The 21,715-nt window shown below is 39.0% G+C and overlaps 1 protein-coding gene across 4 annotated transcripts in view; it reads left to right on the top strand.

Moving 5' to 3' along the window:
- RGL1 (ral guanine nucleotide dissociation stimulator like 1) overlaps window positions 1-21,715 on the top strand; it is a 291,692-nt gene that overhangs the window by 18,401 nt on the left and 251,576 nt on the right. The window lies entirely within an intron of this gene.

Below are 21,715 nucleotides of genomic sequence, written 5' to 3'. Positions count from 1 at the left end.
ATTGCAAACATTACTTAAAAATATTACTTATCAAAAGCTGGGTAAAAGGATAATAGCTGACTGTTGAAGAGAACATGTTGGGGTTTTTCTCCCGCTAGCTGAAGAATCAAGTTCTGAGGGCCTGCTCAGTTCTGTAAGAAAGTATTAGCTGTCTGACAGGTTCCAGTGAGGGGAGGAAAAGACAAAAAATATAGTCCCCAAATCTGCACCAGCATCCCATGTGCACTGTGCACCTTCCATGGTGGATTAGATGCTCAGCAAATGATATACCTATGGAAGGTTAAGCCTAAAGAAACAGGAAAAATGAGCCTTTGTCCACTAGCACATTTATCAATTGCATTTTAGGGTGATTTTAGGGATAGGCAACCCCAATTAGTCATTATTCTTTAAAGGTAGTTGTCTGTTAGATGTAGGAAGACTCCAAGGAATGTTAAGTTGGCAACATTCCATTTAGGTTGCACAGAATGACTTTTAAGACTAAACTTCATCAGGAGGAAACGAAAGGCCTTTACCATGGTTCCTGTTCACAGTGAAATTGACGTGTATTAGAAAGGAGATGCTTGGAAGAAATGTCTAGCTTCCCCAACAGACTCCTTTCTTCTCTTTTCTGTCTTCCTTTGTTAATCTGCCATGTTTCATCTTCATTCAGATGAGTTATGATGTATATTATTTATATAAAGATATTATGAGATTATAATGAAGAAGATTTACAAAGACTAAACTCTCCTGCAATGATCTAAATTTTTAAGAGACATTTACTCAGTTTGGCACTCCAAAAATTATTAATCTATGTTCTGACAACCCAGTTTGGGGTATATCCAAGATGGCTTGTGTGTTGCTAGTTACTGCTTATAAGGCAACTTTCTCTTTGGGTGGCAGGAAGTAAAATATTTATAAGTTATTGCTAAAATGTTAAAGTTTTATTTGAACCTACCGTACCCAAGTAATTATATAATTCATCACTTTAGTAGCAGTTTGGTTGACACTGAACAACAATGCTCAAATTCATGTAGCAGTAACAAACTACGTGATAAAAGGAACTGAATTTAGAAAGCAAGCTTCAAGTAAAGATCAGAAGATTAAGTAGATTTCATGGAGCTCACTAAGGAGTTAGATGGGAAAGATGAGATAAGAAAAGCACTGGAGTTGAGACCAAAAGGAGACAAAAAAGCAGAGGGTGGATCTTCGAGCTCGGGGGTCATAAACAAGATGGCCACAAGGTGGCAGCACAGTCTTAACAGCAGAGAGCTTTCTGTAGGGCCACCCTTAATTTGCTAACACCACAGACTTTCTCTTAGAATTCCTCCATGTTGATATTCCTCATTATCCTAGGGGAAACAGCAGCAAATGTTTAGAATTAAAAATGACTCCTAAAACTTAAGCTGAGGAAAAGTATAAGGTAAAGGCACCATCTTTACTTCCAGAGACTGTTTAGATGCTCTAAAGAAGGCTTCCAACTCTCTGTGGGAAAGGACCAATTGACATTTCCAAACCATATGTTAAACAGTGATGGGAGGCCATTATTTTGGGCTAAGCTTGTACACTAGGCCCCAGCCGACCAGACCAAACCTAAATGGAGTCACTCATGCTAAATGTGACATAAACTAAAATTTTAAGGAAACAGATAGATCCCAAAGCAGACCAAGTTTTTTCTTTCTTGTCTTTTTTTTTTTTTTCCTCATGAAAACAGGAGATTCCAGCACAAGGAAGTCCCCTTGGCTCTCTAACTCTTACAAAAAAGTAACCTGAAATCCATGTTCCCACCTTAAAAACCAACTGTTCTGCTCTTTCCCCGTGGGATCTGAGACCAAATAAGTACATTTATGATGGTAACAGAGTGACCTCAATGCCTAAAGTTTTGGTCAGTGTCAAAATTGAGAGGTTGACCAAAAGGTGGGGAATTGTTAAATTAAGTTTAGCCTAAAGCTGCCTCCTTACATATTTTAAGTTCAGCCTAAAGGTTTCTTCGTACTCAGCGAACTGTAACCTAATTGGAATGTAAATAGACTGTAACCTACCCTTGTACCAATCGCCAAGTTTTGGCCAAAGGCAGCCAACTGTTCAAACTGTGTTCAAATCAGGGGTGTAACAAATCCAGCTGTTTCTGTACCTCACTTCCATTTTCCTTATGTTGCTTTCCTTTTTTGTCTACAAATCCTCTCTGACCATGCAGCAGCGCTGGAGATGCTTTGAACCTATTCTGGTTTGGGGAGCTGCCCAATTTGCCAGTCGTTCCTTGCTCAAGTAAACTCTGTTAAATTTAATTTGTCTAATGTTTTAACACATCATACACTAATACTTTTGTAAAAGTTAATAAAAATGATATTATACAAAGAAGAACAAAAAAGACATATAGAACATAAAACTATTTTTTGGTAATTAGTTAAACTAATTGTGAAAATAGCACATCAAACTTTCTTTTTAAGGTTTTTGAAAACCAGAAAATCTAATTATTATGCTCTAGCCAAACTACCCAATGTTTGCTTTACATTCTTTCCCCACAAAATGAAATTAGTGAACTTAGGCAGACTCAACTAAGTTCACAAAATCGACTCAAAAAAAAAAAAAAAAAAAAGATTGCTTTGCTTATTGGGGTCTTTTGTAGTTCCACATGAATTTTAGAATTTTTTGTATTTCTGTGAAAAATGTCCTTGGAATTTTGATAAGGGATTCTGTTAAATCTGTATAGCACTTTAGGTCATATGGACATTTTAACAATATTAATTCTTCCAGTCCATGAATATGAGACATCTTGAGACATCTTTCCATTTCTTTGTCTTGTTCAGTTTTTCTAATCAATGTTTTACAGTTTTCAGTGTATAAATCTTTCTTTTTTTTAAATTTTATTATTATACTTTAAGTTTTAGGGTACATGTGCACAACGTGCAGGTTTGTTACATATGTATACATGTGCCATGTTGGTGTGCTGCACCCATTAACTTGTCATTTAGCATTAGGTATATCTCCTAATGCTATCCCTCCCCGCTCCCTCCACCCCACAACAGTCCCCGGTGTGTGATGTTCCCCTTCCTGTGTCCATGTGTTCTCATTGTTCAATTCCCACCTATGAGTGAGAACATGCGGTGTTTGGGTTTTTGTCCTTGCGATAGTTTGCTGAGAATGATGGTTTCCTGTTTCATCCATGTCCCTACAAAGGACATGAACTCATCATTTTTTATGGCTGCATAGTATTCCATGGTGTATATGTGCCACATTTTCTTAATCCAGTCTATCGTTGTTGGACATTTGGGTTGGTTCCAAGTCTTTGCTATTGTGAATAGTGCCACAATAAACATACATGTGCATGTGTCTTTATAGCAGCATGATTTATAGTCCTTTGGGTATATACCCAGTAATGGGATGGCTGGGTCAAATGGTATTTCTAGTTCTAGATCCCTGAGGAATCGCCACACTGACTTCCACAACGGTTGAACTAGTTCACAGTCCCACCAACAGTGTAAGTGTTCCAATTTCTCCACATCCTCTCCAGCACCTGTTGTTTCCTGACTTTTTAATGATCGCCATTCTAACTGGTGTGAGATTAGATCTTTCAACTCATTGCTTACATTTATTCCTAAGTATTTTATTCTTTTTATAAACGGGAATTTTTCGGGGGTGGAGCCAAGATGGCCGAATAGGAACAGCTCCGGTCTACAGCTCCCAGCGTGAGCGACGCAGAAGATGGGTGATTTCTGCATTTCCATCTGAGGTACTGGGTTCATCTCACTAGGGAGTGCCAGACAGTGGGCGCAGGACAGTGGGTGCAGTGCACCATGCGCCAGCCGAAGCAGGGCGAGGCATTGCCTCACTTGGGAAGCGCAAGGGGTCAGGGAGTTCCCTTTCCTAGTCAAAGAAAGGGCTGACAGAGGGCACCTGGAAAATCGGGTCACTCCCACCCCAATACAGCACTTTTCCAACGGGCTTAAAAAACGGCGCACCAGGAGATTATGTCCCACACCTGGCTTGGAGGGTCCCACGCCCACGGAGTCTCGCTGATTGCTAGCACAGCAGTCTGAGATCAAACTGCAAGGCGGCAGCGAGGCTGGGGGAGGGGCGCCCGCCATTGCCCAGGCTTGCTTAGGTAAACAAAGCAGCCTGGAAGCTGGAACTGGGTGGAGCCCACCACAGCTCAAGGAGGCCTGCCTGCCTCTGTAGGCTCCACCTCTTGGGGCAGGGCACAGACAAACAAAAAGACAGCAGTAACCTCTGCGGCTTAAATGTCCCTGTCTGACAGCTTTGAAGAGAGCAGTGGTTCTCCCAGCACACAGCTGGAGATCTGAGAACGGGCAGACTGCCTCCTCAAGTGGGTCCCTGACCCCTGACCCCCGAGCAGCCTAACTGGGAGGCACCCCCCAGTAGGGGCAGACTGACACCTCACAGGGCCGGGTACTCCTCTGAGACAAAACTTCCAGAGGAACGATCAGACAGCAGCATTCGTGGTTCACGAAAATCCGCTGTTCTGCAGCCACCGCTGCTGGTACCCAGGCAAACAGGGTCTGGAGTGGACCTCTAGCAAACTCCAACAGACCTGCAGCTGAGGGTCCTGTCTGTTAGAAGGAAAACTAACAAACAGAAAGGACTTCCACACCAAAAACCCATCTGTACATCACCATCATCAAAGACCAAAAGTAGATAAAACCACAAAGACGGGGAAAAAACAGAGCAGAAAAACTGGAAACTCTAAAAAGCAGAGCACCTCTCCTCCCCCAAAGGAACACAGCTCCTCACTGGCAATGGAACAAAGCTGGACGGAGAATGACTTTGACGAATTGAGAGAAGAAGGCTTCAGACGATCAAACTACTCCGAGCTACAGGAGGAAATTCAAACCAAAGGCAAAGAAGTTGAAAACTTTGAAAAAAATTTAGATGAATGTATAACTAGAATAACCAATACAGAGAAGTGCTTAAAGGAGCTGATGGAGCTGATGGAGCTGAAAGCCAAGGCTCGAGAACTATGGGAAGAATGCAGAAGCCTCAGGAGCCGATGTGATCAACTGAAAGAAAGGGTATCAGTGATGGAAGATGAGATGAATGAAATGAAGCGAGAAGGGAAGTTTAGAGAAAAAAGAATAAAAAGAAACGAACAAAGCCTCCAAGAAATATGGGACTATGTGAAAAGACCAAATCTACGTCTGATTGGTGTACCTGAAAGTGACGGGGAGAATGGAACCAAGTTGGAAAACACTCTGCAGGGTATTATCCAGGAGAACTTCCCCAATCTAGCAAGGCAGGCCAACATTCAGATTCAGGAAATACAGAGAACACCACAAAGATACTCCTCGAGAAGAGCAACTCCAAGACACATAATTGTCAGATTCACCAAAGTTGAAATGAAGGAAAAAATGTTAAGGGCAGCCAGAGAGAAAGGTCGGGTTACCCACAAAGGGAAGCCCATCAGACTAACAGTGGATCTCTCGGCAGAAACTCTACAAGCCAGAAGAGAGTGGGGGCCAATATTCAACATTCTTAAATAAAAGAATTTTCAACCCAGAACTTCATATCCAGCCAAACTAAGCTTCATAGGTGAAGGAGAAATAAAATACTTTACAGACAAGCAAATGCTGAGAGATTTTGTCACCGCCAGGCCTGCCCTAAAAGAGCTCCTGAAGGAAGCACTAAACATGGAAAGGAACACCTGGTACTAGCCACTGCAAAATCATGCCAAATTGTAAAGACCATCGAGGCTAGGAAGAAACTGCATCAACTAACAAGCAAAATAACCAGCTAACATCATAAGACAGGATCAAATTCACCCATAACAATACTAATTTTAAATGTAAATGGACTAAATGCTCCAATTAAAAGACACAGACTGGCAAATTGGATAAAGAGTCAAGACCCATCAGTGTGCTGTATTCAGGAAACCCATCTCACGTGCAGAGACACACAGAGGCTCAAAATAAAGGGATGGAGGAAGATCTACCAAGCAAATGGAAAACACAAAAAGGCAGAGGTTGCAATCCTAGTCTCTGATAAAACAGACTTTAAACCAACAAAGATCAAAAGAGACAAAGAAGGCCATTACATAATGGTAAAGGGATCAATTAAACAAGAAGAGCTAACTATCCTAAATATATATGCACCCAATACAGGAGCACCCAGATTCATAAAGCAAGTCCTGAGTGAACTACAAAGAGACTTAGACTCCCACACAATAATAATGGGAGACTTTACACCCCACTGTCAACATTAGACAGATCAACGAGACAGAAAGTTAACAGGGATACCCAGGAATTGAACTCAGCTCTGCACCAAGCGGACCTAATAGACATCTACAGAACTCTCCACCCCAAATCAACAGAATATACATTTTTTTTCAGCACCACACCACACCTATTCCAAAATTGACCACACAGTTGGAAGTAAAGCTCTCCTCAGCAAATGTAAAAGATCAGAAATTATAACAAACTGTCTCTCAGACCACAGTGCAATCAAACTAGAACTCAGGATTAAGAAACTCACTCAAAACCACTCAACTACATGGAAACTGAACAACCTGCTCTTGAATGACTACTGGGTACATAACGAAATGAAGGCAGAGATAAAGATGTTCTTTGAAACCAACAAGAACAAAGACAGAACATACCAGAATCTCTGGGACACATTCAAAGCAGTGTGTAGAGGGAAATTTATAGCACTAAATGCCCACAAGAGAAAGCAGGAAAGATCCAAAATTGACACCCTAACATCACAATTAAAAGAACTAGAAAAGCAAGAGCAAAGACATTCAAAAGCTAGCAGAAGGCAAGAAATAACTAAAATCAGAGCAGAACTGAAGGAAATAGAGACACAAAAAACCCTTCAAAAAATTAATGAATCCAGGAGCTGGTTTTTTGAAAGGATCAACAAAATTGATAGACCGCTAGGAAGACTAGTAAAGAAGAAAAGAGAGAAGAATCAAATAGACGCAATAAAAAATGATAACGAGGATATCACCACCAATCCCACAGAAATGCAAACTACCATCAGAGAATACTACAAACACCTCTATGCAAATAAACGAGAAAATCTAGAAGAAATGGATAAATTCCTCAACACATACACCTTCCCAAGACTAAACCAGGAAGAAGTTGACTCTCTGAATAGACCAATAACAGGCTCTGAAATTGTGGCAATAATCAATAGCTTACCAACGAAACAGAGTCCAGGACCAGATGGATTCACAGCCGAATTCTACCAGAGGTACAAGGAGGAACTTGTACCATTCCTTCTGAAACTATTCCAATCAATAGAAAAAGAGGGAATCTTCTCTAACTCATTTTATGAGGCCAGCATCATCCTGATACCAAAGCCGGGCAGAAGAGACACAACCAAAAAAGAGAATTTTAGACCAATATCCTTGATGAACATTGATGCAAAAATCCTCAATAAAATCCTGGCAAACCGAATCCAGCAGCACATCAAAAAGCTTATCCACCATGATCAAGTGGGCTTCATCCCTGGGATGCAAGGCTGGTTCAATATACACAAATCAATAAATGTAATCCAGCATATAAACAGAACCAAAGACAAAAACCACATGATTATCTCAATAGATGCAGAAAAGGCCTTTGACAAAATTCAACAACCTTTCATGCTAAAAACTCTCAATAAATTAGGTATTGATGGGACGTATCTCAAAATAATAAGAGCTATCTATGACAAACCCACAGCCAACATCATACTGAATGGGCAAAAACTGGAAGCATTCCCTTTGAAAACTGGCACAAGACAGGGATGCCCTCTCTCACCACTCCTATTCAAGATAGTGTTGGAAGTTCTGGCCAGGGCAATTAGGCAGGAGAAGGAAATAAAGGGTATTCAATTAGGAAAAGAGGAAGTCAAATTGTCCCTGTTTTCAGATGACATGATTGTATATCTAGAAAACCCCATTGTCTCAGCCCAAAATCTCCTTAAGCTGATAAGCAACTTCAGCAAAGTCTCAGGATACAAAATCAATGTGCAAAAATCACAAGCATTCTTATACACCAATAACAGACAAACAGAGAGCCAAATCTTGAGTGAACTCCCATTCACAATTGCTTCAAAGAGAATAAAATACCTAGGAATCCAACTTACAAGGGACGTGAAGGACCTCTTCAAGGAGAACTACAAACCACTGCTCACTGAAATAAAAGAGGATACAAACAAATGGAAGAACATTCCATGCTCATGGGTAGGAAGAATCAATATCATGAAAATGGCCATACTGCCCAAGGTAATTTATAGATTCAATGCCATCCCCATCAAGCCACCAATGACTTTCTTCACAGAATTGGAAAAAACTACTTTAAAGTTCATATGGAACCAAAAAAGAGCCCGCATCGCCAAGTCAATCCTAAGCCAAAAGAACAAAGCTGGAGGCATCACGCTACCTGACTTCAAACTATACTACAAGGCTACAGTAACCAAAACAGCATGGTACTGGTACCAAAACAGAGATATAGATCAATGGAACAGAACAGAGCCCTCAGAAATAACGCTGCATATCTACAACTATCTGATCTTTGACAAATCTGAGAAAAACAAGCAATGGGGAAAGGATTCCCTATTTAATAAATGGTGCTGGGAAAACTGGCTAGCCATATGTAGAAAGCTGAAACTGGATCCCTTCCTTACACCTTATACAAAAATTAATTCAAGATGGATTAAAGACTTAAACGTTAGACCTAAAACCATAAAAACCCTAGAAGAAAACCTAGGCAATACCATTCAGGACATAGGCATGGGCAAGGACTTCATGTCTAAAACACCAAAAGCAATGGCAACAAAAGCCAAAATTGACAAATGGGATCTAATTAAACTAAAGAGCTTTTGCACAGCAAAAGAAACTGCCGTCAGAGTGAACAGGCAACCTACAAAATGGGAGAAAATTTTTGCAACCTACTCATCTGACAAAAGGCTAATATCCAGAATCTACAATGAACTCAAACAAATTTACAAGAAAAAAACAACCCCATCAAAAAGTGGGCGAAGGACATGAACATACACTTCTTAAAAGAAGACATTTATGCAGCCAAAAAACACATGAAAAAATGCTCACCATCACTGGCCATCAGAGCAATGCAAATCAAAACCACAATGAGATACCATCTCACACCAGTTAGAATGGCAATCATTAAAAAGTCAGGAAACAACAGGTGCTGGAGAGGATGTGGAGAAATTGGAACACTTTTACACTGTTGGTGGGACTGTAAACTAGTTCAACCCTTGTGGAAGTCAGTGTGGCGATTCCTCAGGGATCTAGAACTAGAAATACCATTTGACCCAGCCATCCCATTACTGGGTATATACCCAAAGGACTATAAATCATGCTGCTATAAAGACACATGCACACGTATGTTTATTGCGGCACTATTCACAATAGCAAAGACTTGGAGCCAACCCAAATGTCCAACAATGATAGACTGGATTAAGAAAATGTGGCACATATACACCATGGAATACTATGCAGCCATAAAAAATGATGAGTTCATGTCCTTTGTAGGGACATGGATGAAACTGGAAATCATCATTCTCAGTAAACCATTGCAAGAACAAAAAACCAAACACCGCATGTTCTCACTCATAGGTGGGAATCGAACAAGGAGAACACATGGACCCAGGAAGGTTAACATCACACTCTGAGGACTGTTGTGGGGTGGGGGGAGGGGGGAGGGATAGCTTTAGGAGATATACCTAATGCTAAATGACAAGTTAATGGGTGCAGCACACCAGCATGACACATGTATACATATGTAACTAACCTGCCCATTGTGCACATGTACCCTAAAACTTAAAGTATAATAAAATAAAATAAAATAAAATAAAAATAAATGGGAATTTTTCTTGATTTCCTTTTCAGATAGATTATTATTGGTGTAAAGAGATGCAACTGTGTTTTGTGTGTTGATTTTTGTATCCTGCAACTTAATTCATTTTGTGTTCTTTACGGTTTTCTTCATATAGGATCATGTCATTTACTGAATACGTGCTCTGTGGCAACAATTTTACATGCATCATATCTGTACTAGTTTAGAATTATAATAATTTTTATTTGACAAATAAAGGAACTTGGGCTCAGAGTTGTTTGCTCAAGATTATACAGCTAGTAACTGGCAGAGCTGGGATTTAAACCCAGAGCACTCTAACTCTAACTCCAGAGGGCATACTTTTTTTTTTTAATGCCATAATCCTGCTATCGCATCCTACTTTTTGAGCAAAATAAAATAATTTCAAATTTATGAACTAGTCTTAAGATAAATGGGAAAATTGTATCTCAAAAGTGAGACAGTGATAAAGCTAAGGACAAGAAAAAAATGTTAACTTTGTATCCTGTAACCTTGCTGTAATTGCTTATTATAGTTCCAGGAGTTTTTCGGTCAATTCTTTTTGGATTGTCTACATAGATGATCATGTCATCTGCAAACAAAGACAGTTTTATTTCCTCCTTTCCAACCTGTATACTTTTTTCCCCAATCTTATTGTGTTAGATAGGATTTCCAGTACAATGTTGAAAAGCAGTTGTAGGAGGGGACATCCTTGCCTTGTTCCTGATCTTAGTGGGAAAGCTTTATTGTTTTTTACCATTACGTATGATGTTAGTTGTAGATTTTTTAAAAATCAAGGTGAGAAATTTCCTGTCTATTCCTAGTTTGCAGAGAGTTTTTGTATTTAAAATCATTAATGGGTGTTAGATTTTGTCAAATGCGTTTTCCACATTCACTGATATGTGGAAAAATCATATGATTTTTCTTCTTTAGCCTGTTAATGTGATGGATTACATTAATTGATTTTCAAATGTTGAATCAGCTTTACATAGCTGGGACAAATCCCACTTGGTTGTGATGTGTAATTCTTTTTATATATTCTTGAATTCAATTTGCTAATACTTTCGTTGAGAATTTTCACATCTATGTTCATGAGAGATATTGGTCTGTAGTTTTCTTTTCTTGTAATGTCTTTGTCTGGTTTTGGTATTAGAGTAATGCTGGTCTCGTAAAATGAGTTAGTAAGTCTTTCACTTGCTTCTATCTTCTGAAAGACATTATAGATAATTGTGTAATATTTTCCTTAAATTTTTGGTAGAATTCAGTGAACCTATCTGTGCCTGGTGCTGTATGTTTTGGAATGTTGTTAATTGTTGATTGAATTTCTTTGATAGATATAGGCCCATTAAGACTGCCTATTTATCTTATGTAAGCTTTGGAAGATTGTGTCTTTCAAGGAGTTCGTCCATTTCATCTAGGTTGTCAAATAGGTGAGCATAGATTGTTCATCATGCTCCTTGATTATCCTTTTAATGTCTGTGAGATCCGTAGTGATGATGTCCCCTCTTTCATTTCTGATATTAGTAATTCGTGTCCTTCTGTTTTTTCTTAGTTAACCTGGCTTGAGGCTTATTGATTTTATTGACCTAAAGAAAACCTATCAGCTTTCGGTTTAATGATTTTCTCCATTGTTTTTCTATTTTTAATTTTATTGATTTCTGCACTGGTTTTTATTATTTCATTTTTTTCTGCTTACTTTGAATTTAATTTGCTGTGCTTTTTCTAGTTTCCTAGAGTGAAAGCCTAGATGATTGACTTAAGGTCTTCTTTTTTTCTTTCTTTTTTTTTTTTTTGAGATGGAGTTTCACTCTTTTTGCCCAGGCTGGAGTGCAATGGCGTGATCTCGGCTCACTGCAACCTCTGCCTCCTGGGTTCAAGTGATTCTCCTGCCTCAGCCTCCAGAGTAGCTGGGATTACAGGCATGAACCACCACACCCGGCTAATTTTGTATTTTTAGTAGAGGCAGGGTTTCTCCATGTTGGTCAGGCTGGTCTCGAACTCCCGACCTCAGGTGATCCACCCGCCTCGGCCTCCCAAAATGCTGGGATTATAGGCGTGAGCCGCCGCGCCTGGGCCTAGGTCTTTCTTTTTTTCTAATGTATGCATTTTATATATATTTCCATCTAATTATTGCTTTTGCTGCATCCCCCAAATTTTGAAACATTGTATTTTCATTGAGTTCAAAATAGTTTTAAATTTCTCTTGCAATTTATTCTTTGACCCATGTATTATTTAGAAATTTGTTGTTTAATTTCCAAGTATTTTGGAATTTTCCAGCTATCTTTCTTTTTTCTTTTTTAAAAAATTGAGATGGGGTTTCACCATGTTTCCCAAGCTGGTCTCAGACTCCTGAACGCAGGCCATCCACCTGATTTCAGCCTAACAAAGTGCTGGGATTACAGATGTGAGCCACCACGCCTGGCAGGAATTTTCCAGCTATCTTTCTGTTTCTGATTTCTAGTTGTAACTCCACTGTGGTCTGAAAGCAGACACTGTATGATTTCTATTCATTTACATCTGTGAAGGTATGTTTTAGGGTCCAGAATATGGCCAATTTGGTAAGTGTATCCCGTGAGCTTGAGAAGAATGTATATTCTACTGGTGTTGAATGAAGTAATTTATAAATGTCAATTATATCCAGTTGATTGATGGTGCTATTGAGTTCAGCTATTTCCTTACTGATTTTCTGCAGGCTGTATCTGCCCATTCTGATTGAGGAGTGTTAATGTTTTCAATTTTAATACTGGATTAATCTTTTGCCTTGAAGTTCTATCTGTTTTTGCTTCACATATTTTGATAATCTGTTGTTAGGCACACACACATTAAGCATTGGTATGTTTTCTTGGAGTACTGATCCCTTAACCATTTGGTAATGCTTCTCTTTATTCTTGACAACTATCTTTGCTCTGAAATTAATGTAGCTACTCTTCTTCTTTCTTTCGATTATTATTAGCATGGTATATCTTTCTTTATCTCTTTCAATCTGTATGTGCCTTTATATTTAAAGTGGGTTTCTTTTAAACAACATATAGCCAGGTTTTGTTTTTTTAGATCATTCTGACAATCTGTCTTTTCATTGATGTATTTAGATCATTGATTTATTTTTTATTTATTTATTTTTTTGAGACGGAGTTTCGCTCTTGTTGCCTAGGCTGGAGTGCAATGGCGCGATCTCGGCTCACCGCAACCTCTGCCTCCTGGGTTCAAGCGATTCTCTAGCCTCAGCCTCCTGAGTAGCTGGGATTACAGGCATGTGCCACCATGCCTGGCTAATTTTTTGTATTTTTAGTAGAGATGGGGTTTCTTCATGGTGGTCAGGCGTGTCTCTAACTCCCAACCTCAGGTGATCTGCCCTCCTTGGCCTCCCAAAGTGCTGGGATTACAGGTGTGAGCCATTGTGCCCAGCCAGATCATTGATGTTGAAAGAAATTATTGGTATTTGGATTAATATCTACCTTATTTAATACTGTTTTTTATTTGTTGCTCTTTTTCTTTGTTTCTATTTTTGCCTTCCACACTTTTTCTACCTTTTATATTTTTTTATTGAGCAATCTGTATGATTGTATTTTTCTGTCCTTTCTTAGCACATCAGTTCTACTTCTTTTTAAACATTTTTCAGTGATTGTCTTAGAGTTTGCAATTTTCATTTATAACTAATCTAAGTACACTTTCAAATAACACTATACGGTTTCAGGTAGTACAAGTACTATATAATAACAAAATATTTCTACTCTCTCATCTTTTGTATCATTGCTGTGATTTATTTTACTTACATGCTTATATATATGTGTGTGTGTGTAATTAAATGCATTGTTGCTAATATCCTTTTAAACAGTCATCTGTTAGATCAATTACGAATAAAAAATAAAAGTTTTTATTTTACCCTTTACGTATTCATTCTCAAATGCTCTTCCTTTCTTTATATAAATCCAAGTTTCTGAGCTATATCATTTTCATTCTCTTTGAAGAACTTTTAAAAATATTACTTGCAGGTCATGCTTACTGACAACAAATTCTCTCAATTTTTACCTGTCTGAGGAAGTATTTCTCTTTCACTTCTGAACGTTAATTTCACAGGGTGTGGAATTCTAGGTTGATGAGTTTTTTTCTGTCAACACTTTAAATTTTTTCTTCCACTCTCTTCTTGCTTGCATTGTTTTTGAGAAAGCATGTGTAATTTTTATCTTTACTTCTGTGTTCATAAGGTGTTTAATGATTTATTTTTAATTTAATTTAATTTAATTTTTTAAGAGATAGTGTCTCCCTATACTGCCCAGGCTTGTCTGGAACTCCTGGCCTCAAGCAATTCTACCACCTCAGCCTCCCAAAGTGTTCAGATTACAGGCATGAGCCATGAGCCACCACACCTGGCTGCGATTTTTTCTTTATGTTTAATTTTTTGAAATTTGAATATCTATGCCTAAGCATAGTTTTTTTTTGTTTTCTTTTTGTTTTGCATTTATCCTGCTTGGTGTTCTCTGAGCTTCCTAGATCTGTGGATTGGTGTCTAACATTAATTTGGGGGAAATTTTCACTCATTATTGCTTCAAATATTGCTTCTGCTCTTTTCTCTTTTTCCTCTCCTGAGATTTCCATTACATACGTTTACACCCTTTGTAGTTGTCCCCCAGCTTTTGGATATTCTGTTATGAGTTTTTATTTTCAGTCTGTTTTCTTTTTGCTTTTGGTATTGGACTTTCTTTTTTTTTTTTTTTTTTTTGAGATGGAGTCTCACTCTGTCGCCAGGCTGGAGTGCAGTGGCAGTGGTGCAATCTTGGCTCACCGCAACCTCCGCCTCCCAGGTTCAAGTGATTCTCCTGCCTCAGTCTCCCAAGTAGCTGGGATTACAGGCATGTGCCACCATGCCCGGCTAATTTTTTGTATTTTTAGTAGAGATGGGGTTTCACCATGTTGGCCAGGATGGTCTCAATCTCATGACCTTGTGATCCACCTGCCTTGGCCTCCCAAAGTGCTGGGATTACATGGACATTTTTATTGTTATGTCCCCAAGCTTGGAGATTCTTTCTTCATCATGTCCAGTCTACTAATGTGTTCATCAAAGGCATTCTTTATTTCTCTTACACTATATTTTTTTGTAATCTCTGTGATTTCTTTTTTGCTTTTAGAATTTTCATGTTTCTGTTTACATTATATACCTGTTCTTGCATGCTATCTACTTTTTCCATTAAAGTCCTTAGCATAGTCCATAGTCCATAGAAGCATTAAATTTCTGGTCTGGTAATTCTAGCGTTTCTACCATATGCGATTCTGTCCAGATATGCTTGTTCAGTCTCTTCAGATCTTTAAACTGTGTTTTTTGTCTTTTAGTTTGCCTTATAATTTTTGGTTAAAAGGTACACATGATGTACTGGGTAAAAAGAACTGCAGTAAACAGGCCTTTAGTAATGTAGTGGTAAGGTGTAGGAAGAAGGGGAAGTGTATTAGTTCATTTTCATACTGCTATGAAGAAATACCTGAGACTGGGTAATTTATAAATAAAAAGAGGTTTAATGCACTCACAATTCCACATGGCTGGGGAGGCCTCACAATCATGGCAGAAGGTGAAGGAGAAACAAAGGCACATCTTACATGGCAGCAGGCAAGAGAGAAGTGGCGAGAAAAAGGGGGAAAAACCCCTTATAAAATCATCAGATCTCATGAGAACTCACTCACTGTCATGAGAACAGCAGCATGGGGGTAACCACCCCTATGATTGAAGTACCTCTCACCGGGTCCCTCTTATGACGTAGGGATTATGGGAGCTACAATTCAAGGTGAGATTTGGGTGGGGACACAGCCAAACCATATCAGGGAGCATTCTGTGGTCTAATGAGTAGGTCTCAGTCTTTTGGTGAGCTTATGCCCCTAAATTGTGAACTTCATCACTGTTTCTCTGTCCCTATCTCTCTCCATCTCCCCACTCCCGCTCCCACACTTTACATGGGAAGGAATGACTTAGAAGGGGTTGGAATTGGGTATTTCTTTTCTTCCATGTGAAAAGCTAGAGGGAGCTGGGGTTGGCTATTTCCCTTTCCCCAGCTTGATCAGGCTCTGATCAAACCCCAGTAGGCTCTGGTAAAATAGTTTCTTCTGAGGCCAGGCTTTCTTAAGAACAGAATGTGCTCTGGCACATTTCAAAATTGGTTTTATTTTGTGTCCCCCTGCTGGAATCATAAGGGAATTTTTCTCTGATATTTGCTGTCAGGTAGAGCTCCTGGATGTAAAACGCATAAAAGTGTGGAAGCCCCCATATGACTGGGTCTCTCTGGAGTTTTAAACTTACAGTTGTCTTCACTGAGCCTCTAGCAATCCATTAATTACAGTTCAGGTTTTCCTATCCTAGCACTTGTTCCTGTGGAGGTTTTTGCCTGGGAGTTTATGTTCTGATAAGTTGTGATTCTCAGTATCTGCCTGTCTCTCTGATATTTGGGGCAGTGGTTTGTCCTATAACTCTACTTTTCTGATGGTTCTAAGAAGAGTTGTTGATTTTTCAGTCTGTTCCAGTTTTTACTTGATGTTAGGATGGAGTAGCAACTTCCAAGCTCCTTACATGCTGAACCAGTTTATTCCTTTTTAATGCTGAATAATATTCCATTGTATGGATATACTACAATTTGTTTATTCATCTGTTGGTGGACATTTGAATTGTTTCTAGTGTTGGGCTATCATATTAGTCCATTTTCATACTTCTGTAAGAACTGCCCAAGACTGGTAATTTATAAAGGAAAGAGGTTTAATTGACTCTCAGTTCTGCATGGCTGGGGAGACTTCAGGAAATTTACGATTATGGCAGAAGAGGAAGGGGAAGCAAGGTACCTTCTTCACAAGGTGGCTGGAAGGAGAAGTGCTGAGTGAAGGAGGAAGAGCCCCTTATAAAACCATCAGATCTTGTGAGAACTCACCCACTATCATGAGAACAGCATGGGCAAAACTGCCCCCATGATTCAGTTACCTCCACCTGGTCTCTCCCTTGACATGTAGAAATTATGGGGATTACAATTCAAGATGAGATTTGGGTGGAGACACAAAGCCTAACCATATCAGATATTATGAAAAAAGCCGCTCTGAACATTCATGTTTAAGTCTTTGTGTGAACATATGTTCCACTTTTCTTGCATGTATACCCAATAGTGGAATTGCTAAGTTTTATGATAAATAAATTTCAACTTTCTAAGAACTGCCAAACTGTTTTCCACAGTGATTTACCATTGTACATTCCCACTAGCAATTTATGAGCATTCCAGTTGCTCCACATCCTTGCCAACACTTGGTATTGTCAGTGAAAGGAAGCATTTACTATATCAATTTAGAAAGACTAGTTTCTTCTAAGCTTGCCATTTGACAGAAAGGGAATGAAGAGTGGATGGGACTCTGTAGTTTCTTCATTTGGATAGCTAATGCCCGATAAATCTCCAAAGATACCACACTTATCAAGAAATTTGATATTTAAATTATCACCATTTTCAGCTTCTCTTGTCCAAATTTCTTCCAAATGGAGCTAAACTCAGTTCAATCTGGTTTTCCAATTAGGTAGAGTATATGGAAGCTGAGAGGAAGTATTATGGCTGTAGACTCAGTAGGGCATATGGTGAGCTCTGAAAATCCTCCAAGTGGTTGCTGTTGAGAAATTCATTGTCGGTCTAGTTGTTTCATTATAGATAATTTTTCTTTGTGACATTTAAGAAACATTCCTTACCTTTGATTTTTTTTTTCTTTTTTTTTTTTTTTGAGACAGAGCCTTGCTCTGTCACCCAGGCTGGAGTGCAGTGGCGCGATCTTGGCTCACTGCAACCTCTGCCTCCCAGGTTCAAGCGATTCTCATACCTCAGCCTCCTGAGTAGCTGGGATTACAGGCACCCACCACCATGCCTGGCTAATTTTTGTATTTTTAGTAGAGATGGGGTTTCACCATGTTTGCCAGGCTGGTTTCAAACTCCTGACCTTAGGTGATCTACCTGCCTCGGCCTCCCAAAGTGCTGGGATTACAAGCATGAGCCATGGCGCCCAGCCCTTACCTTTGATATTTTAATTTCACTATGATGTGTTTAGGTATGGATTTATCCTGCTTAAAACCCAAATTTCATGATTCTTATTTTTCATTAATTCAGAAAAATAGTCATTATTTTCTGAGTCTTATTTTCTCAACAGAGAAATGTTTCTCTGTTCTCAACAGATAAAAATATTTCTCTTTTTTCCCATCTTTTGGAACATAGATTTGGTATATGTTGAACATTTTCATTTATTCTATGTGATTCTTCATTTCTCTTTTGCAGTGGCTATAAAAATTATCATTCATTTTTCAGTGCTGCATTCTAGTTAATTTCTCCAGATCAGTCATCTAGTTCTCCACTTCTTCCTACAGGTCTTTAATCTGCTATTTAACCTACTTAAGGGGTTTTAAAAATCCAGTGCTTATGTTTATCATTTCTACATGCTTTAGGGATTTTGGTCTTTAATTAATTTAAATGTTCTTATAGACTATAACAAACAATTCTATTTTCTAAAGTTCTTGGGAGTCTAACTCTGCTTTTTGTTATTTCTACCTACTCTTGCTTACCTGGATTGCTTTTTGAGTGTGGTAAAATTTTATTTAGTAAGTCATACTTGGTGGGGATCCTGTGTGGCTTACATTCATGGGATGTCTTTCTAGAGCAATGTTTCCATTTTCTTCTTCAACTTTTATTTTAAATTCTGGGGTACGTATGCAGGATGTGCATGTTTGTTACATAGGTAAACATGTGCCATGGTAGTTTGCTGCACAGATCATCCCATCACCTAGGTATTAAGCCCAGCATCCATTAGCTATTCTTCCTGGTGTAGAGCAGTGTTTTTTAATTTTCCTGCGTATTAGATTCATCTACTGAGCCTTTAAATATCAAGATGCCAGGTTGAAGCTCAGACCAGTTAACTCAGATACTGTGAGTATGAGACTGAAGCATCAGTGTTTTTAAAACCTCACAGTCAAGATTGAGAACCATTGCTCTAGAGAAAATTTGCCTTTGATTTTTACAGGCACTGTGAGTGTGTTTTCAGACCTGGACCAGTTTAATATCAGTGTCTCAACTTTGGGTTCCTGAACTATATAGGTAGCATAAATTTGAAACTCATGTTTGGGGAACCTTTTTCTTTCTCTCATCAAACATGTAGGCTGAGATAGACAGATTCCTTGTCATCTCTTTGCACTTAGAGAGTAGCCCTTTAGGGGTCATGGGGGCAAGGAAGGGCTCTGTTCTACTTCATCAGGTTGAGCAAACCCAAGGCTTCATTGTTGATTCCGTATGTCTGTGAAATCCTGAACTTCTTGATTACCAATATTAACAAATGCCCTCTGTGTGACTTAAATGTCGATGCCAGTGCAGCAGTTCTATGTTTATGTCTTTTTCTGATTTTGGTTCTAAATTCCTCTTACTTCCGTGAGAGCTCAGCTGTACATTTAGAATCTTTGTTATATTTAACAATTCTCAGTTTTTCTGTGTACTTACATCACACTATTGCTAGAAATAGAAGTCTTGCTATGATGGCATTCTCTACCTTTGTGGCCATGCCCTACCCTTTGGGATCATCCTCTTTTCCAGATGCCTGCCTAAACCAAGTGTGAACTTGCTGTGTCTTTAGACATGGTGCATTGGGTTTGCAAGTGTCTACCTGGCAGGCCCCTGGAGCTTGTATGTGTTCCTTCACCCTGCTTGGCTTGGTCTTGGCTTTGTCTTAATCCATCTGGTCTCTGTTGCCAAGGTCTAGGCATGCTTTGAAATCCAACCTACCTGAATTATGTCAACCTCTATTCTTTTTCTTGTGTTTCCAAGTCTTTGTCTTCACTCACTTGCTAAACTCAGGTCTGGTTTCAGTTTATTTCCTGGACTCATCTTTCCACAAAGGACTCGCTTTCCCTGATTTGAGGGTTTGTAGCACAGTTTATAACACCATGGGAGTGAGTCCAGCTCAGGATTCACATTTCTAGGATGCCAAGATGGTCTGAGCAAATAGCTTCTAACTTTATATGTCATTAAAAAAACACTTGTTACTGAGTATGTAAATTCCAAATACTTTCTATTATATATTGATAACATTTGTACCTATAGTATTAATTGAAGATAAATGCTGTATCACTGATTTTGTCAGGAAGAAGGATACCCTTTACGGTTGAGGATACACTTTTGTTTTTTTTAAATTTGCTTAATTCATGTATAGCCATCTTCCTGTGTATCAAATAAAACCAGCTGTGACTGGATTGTGGCTCTTGTAGTTCATGCAACCTTTTTACTCTGAGACCTTGGAAGGAAGCTGAGTTTGGTGGAAAGCATCCAGAGAACTCTTGGCAGCCTTGATGGATCATTTATCCCAGTTTGGACTTTTCTATCTCTTTTAGGAAGCTCTGCTGAGATCATTACTGAAACATCAGTTTTCCTCAGAGAATAACCCCTGGTCTTCTGCCAGTGGAGTTAGCATTTGGTTATGAAGATGGCTTTGAGAATTAAATAAGATACCTGGAGGCAAGAGTGCATTATGTACCGGTAGTGAGCCCACAGAAATGATAGGTTGCATGATTGTGGGTGGATAGTGGTCTAATAGAATCTTTAATCTTTCATCTATCAATTGCATCCTTTAGGATTTGTGTTAATGCCCCCCTTTCAATCATTCTGTCTTTATTTAGATTTCTCATCATATTTTCTGTCTTTTCTTTCTTGGCAGTATCTTCAAAAGTAATTAGGAGGCTGTCCCAGAAGTTGCCTTTGAAGATTGTTGCAATGTGTATACCTGTCAAAAGGAATTGACCAAATCCTGCTGAAAGCTATTTTACACATCAATTTATGAGCCAATCTCAGCTCTTCTGTTCTGAGCTGATCATCCAGAATGATCCAAAAGGAAACCATCAGAGCCAATCATAGTGCCTGGAGTGATTTTCAGATGCCTTTTTTTCTTCTTTTACTTACACAGGGCACTCGGGAATCTTGCACTCTGGATGAACCCAGTTTACATTTTGGTTGGGATGGGAAAAGTAGAGCTTTAGACTTTATTTTGAAGGCAAAACCCTTTTATTTACATAGGAAACATTTCAATTCTATATGGTTTTTTTTTCTCTTTGTTTTCTTTTCTTCTTTCCCTCTATCCTTCCTTCCTTCCTTCCGTCCTCCCACCCTCCCTCCCTTCTTTCCTTCCTACCTACCAACCTACATTTTTTTTTCTCTCTTTTGGTATCTTGGAACATATCTAAGGCTTTTGGAAAATGGACATTGTTGAAGAAAAAGTGTTATCACTATTACAAAAATATGATTTAGAATAATGGAACCTCAGATTCGGAAAGAACCCAAGGATTCCTTTATTTCAGCCATTTAACTAATGCTTAAATTCTTTCCAATCTAGTCACAGCCCATGATGGGATACCTACATCACCTGCAAGTGTTGGGAAACTTCTGTGTCCTGCAGTACCCCTTACAATTTTGAACAGCTCTGGCTGTTATTTAATTACTGTTTATGTTGAGCTAAAATATACTCTCCTGTAATGCCTATCCTCTGCTCTTTAGTTTCTTTTTTGGGGACCATAAAGAGCAGTATTTTTTAAATTTCAGGCTGAAATTCAGGGTTGTGAAATAATTTTAATTGGTTATGACCATCATTAAAAGAGAAGAAAAAGGCCAGATGTGGTGGCTCATGCCTGTGATCCCAGTGCTTTGAGAGGCTGAGGCAGGAGGGTCACTTGAGCCCAGGAGTTTGAGACCAGCCTCGGCAACGTAATGAGCACAGGTCTCTACAGAATAATTTAAAAATTAGCTTGGCATGGTGATGTGTATCTGTTGTCCCAACTACCCAGGAGGCTGAGGTGGGAGGATGGCTTGAGCCCAGAAGGTCAAGGTTGCAATAAGCGGTGATTGCACTGCTGCACTCTGGCCTGAGTGACGGAGACTCTGTCTCTAAAAACAAATAAT

The sequence above is a fragment of the Pan troglodytes genome, chromosome 1 (genome assembly GCF_028858775.2).
Source record: "Pan troglodytes isolate AG18354 chromosome 1, NHGRI_mPanTro3-v2.0_pri, whole genome shotgun sequence".
Classification (NCBI taxonomy): Eukaryota; Metazoa; Chordata; class Mammalia; order Primates; family Hominidae; genus Pan; species Pan troglodytes.
This window is presented reverse-complemented; position numbering and strand designations above follow the sequence as displayed.